This window comes from Oratosquilla oratoria, chromosome 10 (genome assembly GCF_046742065.1).
Source record: "Oratosquilla oratoria isolate Oo_2021 chromosome 10, ASM4674206v1, whole genome shotgun sequence".
Classification (NCBI taxonomy): domain Eukaryota; kingdom Metazoa; phylum Arthropoda; class Malacostraca; order Stomatopoda; family Squillidae; genus Oratosquilla; species Oratosquilla oratoria.
In genome coordinates, this window is record NC_134786.1 from 48,365,171 (window position 1) to 48,372,240 (window position 7,070).

Genomic DNA, 7,070 nt, shown 5'->3' on the forward strand with positions numbered 1-7,070 from the left:
CAGAGGTTTTTATCTCTATTGACCTTTATATCGAAAATAAAAATAACAATACCGAACAGAAAAGAAAAATAGAAAGAAAACACAATAACATTATCTGAGACGTTTCGCAGAAATTTCTGCATCTTCAGTTGGGGCGTGTTAACAAACGGATGAGTCTGTATATATATTTGAAGTGTTACTGTCCAAAACTAGGAAAAGTCATGCTTGGACTTGCCCGTCCTAAATGGCACAATTTTCTCGATTACTCAGTCTAATGGATCATCTAAGACTCTAATGCATGAGTTCAGTACCTATGTGGGAGTGTCTGTATGCGTTCTGAGTCTCCGTGGGGTGCCTGTATGTGGATGGTCTCTGAACTTGGGGTACTCTTCTTGTGGGCAATTCCGATTGTCTCCAACGAGCAGATCTAAGGCTTGGAAGGAGGGCGAAATTATCAGCCTGGACACTAATTGCAGGTTGCAAGTCTTTTATAATTACTGACTGCAGAAAGGTCAAGTGTTAATGCTCCATCTCCTCTGCGACAATTCTTGTACTGTTTAACATAGTTTCCTAATCGAGATAGCGACTATGGAGGGTCCAAAGGTAGTGCTTAGGTCAACTACCACTTTGTCCAAACAAATCACCCTTTACCTGCAATTATGGGGACCTTATCTTTTCTTTCCTTTATCATTTCCTTTTCCTTCTAGATTCCCTCCTTCCTTTCTCGTCTCATCGGTTCTTTCCCTTTTCCTACCATTCTCCCCCTCTCACCTCCCCTCTCCTCCTCTTCCTTCCTCTCCCTTTCCCTCTGCATTTATTTTTCCTTTCCCACTCGTATCGCTTCTTCTTCCATCATTGCAAGGGACCCAGCGGGGAAAGAAAACTAAAAAAATATATAATAATAATAACAAAAAAAAAAGGAAGTAAATAAAATAATAATAGAAATAAATTTCCGTAAGTGCAATTGATATGCCCTGGAAAGGGATTACAAAAATCTATAAACTTCACACGAAATCTAATAACAATGTGTTTCATATCCCTGTCAGCGCACCGCTAAAACAATAATAATAAATAAAACAAAAATAAAGAAAAATATTTTGAGTTGACGCCATGTTGCCTTTGCCGTGCTGACCTCGTTCAATGAAAGGGCTTAGGTTAAAACAAATAACTCTTTTACAGCAAGAGAGTGCATTATTACTTTGCTCTAGCTATCGAAAAGAGGTGCCTATTTACACATTTCTCAATTTATCAATTTATTTAATCGTTTATTTATTTATTTATTTATCTATTAATTTTATTTATTTATTAGGATCGGCCATTCCTGACCCTGAATGTAAACACACCCGCAAGATACCTACTATTTCGAAGAAACTATAGAAGATCCAGCGATCTACTGTCTTTCAGCCTTAGCTAAGCACAACAGTAAGCACAAGATGTCAGTCTTGTGGTATAAATAGTTTTGAGGGATATAGGACTTAGTATTTACCATAAGTAAATCCTACCCTTGGCCAAAACCTCCCTGTCCAGTGCTCCGCCCGTGTGCGCATGCGCAGCACAAGGATTTTGACGTGTCTTAACGTCATACCCACGTCACTACTCCCCCATTAGCACCAATTGCCTACATTCTGCCATATTGCTGAGGCAACATGGTTTATTCTGGACCGGCCACCCTCACCGATATTGATGCCGACCTCATCCTCAGTGACGATGAGGACATCACTAAGCAGCACTGGCCTTCATTGCCAATTCACGAACAACATGTTGGTACCACACCATGGCTGCCACTGCTCCCTGCTACCCAGCTCACCACAGCCACCACCACTGCCACTACTGCCATTGCAGCCGTCACCGCAGCCTCCTCCACCGCCACCACCCCCACATCCACCCACACCACTGCCACCACCGCCACCAAACGATCTGCAGACCAGACTTCGAACACGAGCGAATCCTATTCTCCAGCTTTTAAGTCGTTCAGGCACGACGAGAACTCCCAACCCACGGCTTCCGATAACTCCCTCTCTCACCCTCACTCTCTCCCCCAACAGTTCACCTTCCTTAGTTGCCAATACCTCCCCTGCTTTCGCCCCCAGAACTGCTTATGTTAAACTCATCTTCCGTGAGAACCCGACCGTGGATACGAAACTTTGCTGGCTTGCTGAAATTACCAAGTCATTCAGGCTCGATCCGGAGTTAGCTGAGGTGAAAATGTCTGCTGTCACCTCTCGGTATGTGTATATTTCACGTAGACATACCGAGATAATTGAGTGCCAGGAAGGGTAATTTCTTATTCTTAAAGCTCGATGTTCAGGACTCGATCGATAGACCACGTAAATTCACTACGCATCTCGTCACCCGTTACCCTATGGCGTTGATCGTCCCAAGAAAAAAAAAAAAAAAAAAAAAAAAAAAAAAAAAAAACCAGGCGTATACAGCGTGCGCCGCATCTGCTAAAACGGGACACCCATCAACAGCCTTGTTATCGTCTGGAGCCACCATCAACCACCGCCTACAGAACATCACTTCAGCTCCCTTCCTTGCCTACCACCGTGCGAGTTTCGAAGGATGAAAGATGCTTCAAATGCTGAGATGTCGAACATACTGTATATCTCGGTATTACTCTGCTGCCATTGACTAGTGTGGCTGGTGTGGAGGTACTCACCCCTCCCGTACTTGCCGACATTACATCCTCTCTCAGCCCATCAACACTAATGAAGCTTCTACAGTCGACCAGCTTCCCACTCCCACTCCAAATTCACCCATGTGGAAATGCCCCCTCTGTCACGAACCCGGGGTGAATGTATAACACGGATATACGAAGCGCGCTCAGGTGGTCACCTCCCAGACTGCATACGCGCCACCCAAGAGCCGTCCCACCGCTGATACCCTCAAACCTGCCTGACTCGCCGCAAGTAATTGTCCTCCGCGAGGCAATTGCCAACCTAACGGTACGTTGCACAGCAATTACAACACGCTTTGACGCAATTAAAAATCACATCGATAGCTTCGCTGCCCCAACTACGTCTCTTACATCTCCACTCTTCTACCAACACTTGATTACCAGTCACCTGAGAACATGTACTATTTCCTCGTTGCTTCAACACATGATTTTTACACTCGTTACGTCACAAGGCCACACATCAAAAGATGCCACGAGCTCCATGCCTGGACGCTGGACCGATGCATCCAACAGGCGGGAAAGAAGGCTGAGAGAGATGTTATCGTCTTTCAAAGGCATCCAACACTTGCTAATTTCTTCCAGTACCAGCCAAAGATGACCTCGTTGCCCTGCAGCAGTGTGCCCATACCGAGTCACGGGAGAAATATATTGACAGCATCAACCATCAGACCAGCGTTGGCTCCATGTGGCACTTGATAAAAAAGTCATCAAGAAGGAACCATCGAGTGCTCTCCACAACAGCCCAGCCCAATATGCACAGGACTTGTTGAGTACTTGGTCTGAACAAGCACAGGCAAACAATCTTCCCGCCCCCTTTCAAGAGGCGCTCTCCACCCACAAGAATATCCGTAACTTGCGTCTAATGGCTGCATTATTACGGACGGATGAAGATGACGACGTGCCCATCACTGAGGACGAACTGCGTCGTGCTTTTGTAATAAGCAGAACAATAGCTCCCGGGGATGATGGCATTACCTAACAAGTCCTCTGCCTGCTCCTTAAAGTCCCTGACAATCCCTTGATGCAACTCCATAACCTTTGCTTTAGCAAGGAATATGTACCTAGTGCCTGGACATCTAGTACCATTGTGCCCATCCCTAAATCTACCACAGACAAGTTCAGGCCTATCTCACCTCCTGTTTCTGTAAAGTTCTCGAACGCATATTTCTCCCTCGCCCAATGTTCCGACTAGAGGATAAGTTATCACCGTAACTGCATGGTTTTTTACCACAGAGGAGCACACACCACTGCCTGATGGACCTATATGCCCGCCTCTCCCCTACCAGTGTGGTAGCATTTCATGATCTCAAGAGTGCTTTCGACGTAGCCAACAGGAAGATTATTCTCTACAAGCTCGTAGAATTTGGCGTCCAAGGCAATCTCCTGAGGTGGATCCCTGCCTCTCTCTCAAAGAGGACTTCATATGCACTATTCCAGGGAACGTGCAGTAACCTCCAGGGAATTCGAACTTGGTACACCACAGGGTGGGGTCTTAAGTCCCTTTCTCTCTAACGTCCTGATGCACCGCCTGCTATACCTTCTCCCCAACACTCTCAGCACAATTGTCACCTGTTACGCTGACGATATATGTGTGCACTCCACCTCTGCTGCCGACCTACAGTGCTGCCTTCACTCCTTCTACGAGTCGACATACGTCTGCGGCCTCATCCTTTCCCCTAGAAAAGGGCCGAGTATTCTCTCCTAGGGCCCCCGGAACACTGGCAGTGTTCACTACAGGACACAGTGTCATCCCGCCCTGCGCACAGTACCTGTACCTGGGAGCACCAGTACGCATCACTCCAGCCCTACCTGCTCGGCAGTGCATCCATCCCATCATTCAAAATCTCCTCCAGTAGGTAGAACAACGCTTTATCCCCCTTAAATGGCTCACCAACAATGGCGCTGGACTATCCATTCCCTTAGTCAGTCATAGACTATCTCTCTCCAACCCTTAGTCAACTCTCCAAGACCTACTTGGTGCCTTTGGAAAGATTCCAGAACAAAGTGATGTGGTACATTCTTGGATGCCCCACCTCCACCAGAGTAGTAAACGTGTAGACCGAACTTAATCTCCCTTCAGTTATTGAAAGAATACACACCAACATATCCTTCAGCTTCAAGTGGCTCCACTCACCCATATCCTCATCACAAGTTTCCTTACTTCTGCATTGGTTACTACGCAAGCTGGATAAATTCTTTGGATACTTCCATTATCCGTGGTCTCTATATTACTCTCTTTGCTTGCATTCACTCTGTCTCCGCTTAGAGAATTCTTTCTCCCTACAGGCGGAATTTCTCTTCCATCTCCATAGTCATTTCGGACTTCCTTCTGAATTTCAATATCTGAGACATCTCCTGTATCTTGTACATCCATATTCTCATTCTTTATACTCTCGAGGGGTTTAGAAATCATTCTTGGTTCTGGGACCACTTTATCTCCAGCTTAATCATTACCCAACAACATCTCCACACCATTTATGGGAAGTTCTTCACTAACTCCCACTTTCACATTGCCACTAACATAACCAGTGTCAATATCTACTTAGTGCAATGAGACATTTATTCCAGCACCCAAACCTCTCACTCTAGCCTCCTCACCAGTATATAAACTTTTGGTCCATTCCAGTGTCTCTCTGACGACTAGACTTTGGTTTGCTCCAGTATCCCTTAGGATTTTAGTTGTTTCTTAGATCCACTAGGTAAAGAAATTGTCCTCTCGGTAATGAATGGTTGGAAACTACCAACACTCATCTCCTTTACCTTAGACTCCACACCTAAACTCATTTGTGGTTCCTTCCACGCCACAGTTAAACCAGCAGATTTGTATACTTTTCTACATTGATACTGCACATGACCACTATCTCCGCACCCGTAACATCTTACATGTGGCCTCCCCTGCTTATTCACATGTCCAGTGAAATTCTGCTGATGTCTCACAGGACCATATCGAGGTGGGCTCCTAGGTTTGTTCCTATTTTGACTCTGTGGAACATAATTAACCTGCTATCTTTGAGGATTGTAGCGATCTTGTTTAGAATCAAAGTGGCCTACTCTTTGATTTTTCTTTTCATAAGTATGACCCATATTCTTTATTCCACCTTGTTTGTGGTTCACCCGCTCCGTGCGCATTCTCTGCATCACAGCCAATTGATCAGCTAACCTTGCTGCCCCCGTCACTTTCTTAATCTGGTTTCTACAGATTTCATATTTGATATCAGGGTGAACAATATCCGTATATCCGTAAAGTGCTCCAACAAGATCAAATGTCTCATTTCCTCAAAATTTTGCACTTCCTTCGATTTACACCATCGGTCAAATCTCATGCCACACTCCCTAGCCAAATCACTATATGTTTGTTCATTCGTTTTTCTATGTTCCTGAATCTCCTCCTATACACTTTAGGTGCCATTTCTATTGTTCTGAGAACAGTTTCTTTCACCTTACTATAATTTATAGATTCATCCACAGTCAAACATGCAAAGGCCTCCCTCGCCTTTCTTTTGAATTTTGTCTGCACCAACATTGCCCAATCTTTCCTGTCCCCATTCTTTTATTATAGCCATCTTTTCAAATTGGAGGAAGAAGTCTTTTGCTTCTTCTTCTATAAATTCAGGTAATTGACTAACCATGTCATCTCTTCCTTCTCCGCCATTTCTTCCCATTGGCACACCTCTAATTTCTGATTCTTTTAGTCCCACTTCTTTTTCTGCTTGAATCCTTTCTCTCTCTAACTCTAGTTGAATCTGCATTCTGAATTTCTCCAAAGCCAGTCTATCACTTGGCTGCACTTTCTCTCCTAACTCAGTTTCGCCAACTACCTCGGTAACTCCCTTCTCAGCTAGCGCAGCAATGATATCTTTCTCTATATCACCTTTCAAACTACATGTCACTGGTATTTCAAGCTTATCTGCTATCTGTCATAAATCCTCTACTGTACACTGGTACAGGTGGTGTAGGTCACGACTATTTATGAATTCTTTTACTCTCTCTGCCATTATTATTTCACCTGAACTAACTTCAGCAGTGTGCGACATACCTTAATTCCTTGCATGGTTACTAACTGTCTTTGCCGTGGAGAATACTGTGTGGAACCCTTGGATGGTAATTGGCCGTTGGTTGAATCCCGGACAGGCCCCCACCTTTTTACACCCTCACCTCCAACCTAAAATGATTGGTAAATAAGGGACCTAGGAGGACAATAATTACTCTTGTAAATATTGCCTCATCCCAGGTGGGTGAACAATAGTATATATCATCAGTGATTATCTTTAACATATATCAACAAATAATGAGGTTAGACAAAAATTTATATAATTATTTTCATATATTGAACATAAAACTTTCATATCTTCATTACGTGCAAAATAATACTCATACATATTCTTACACATGTGAGGTAGGATAAATCTTAATC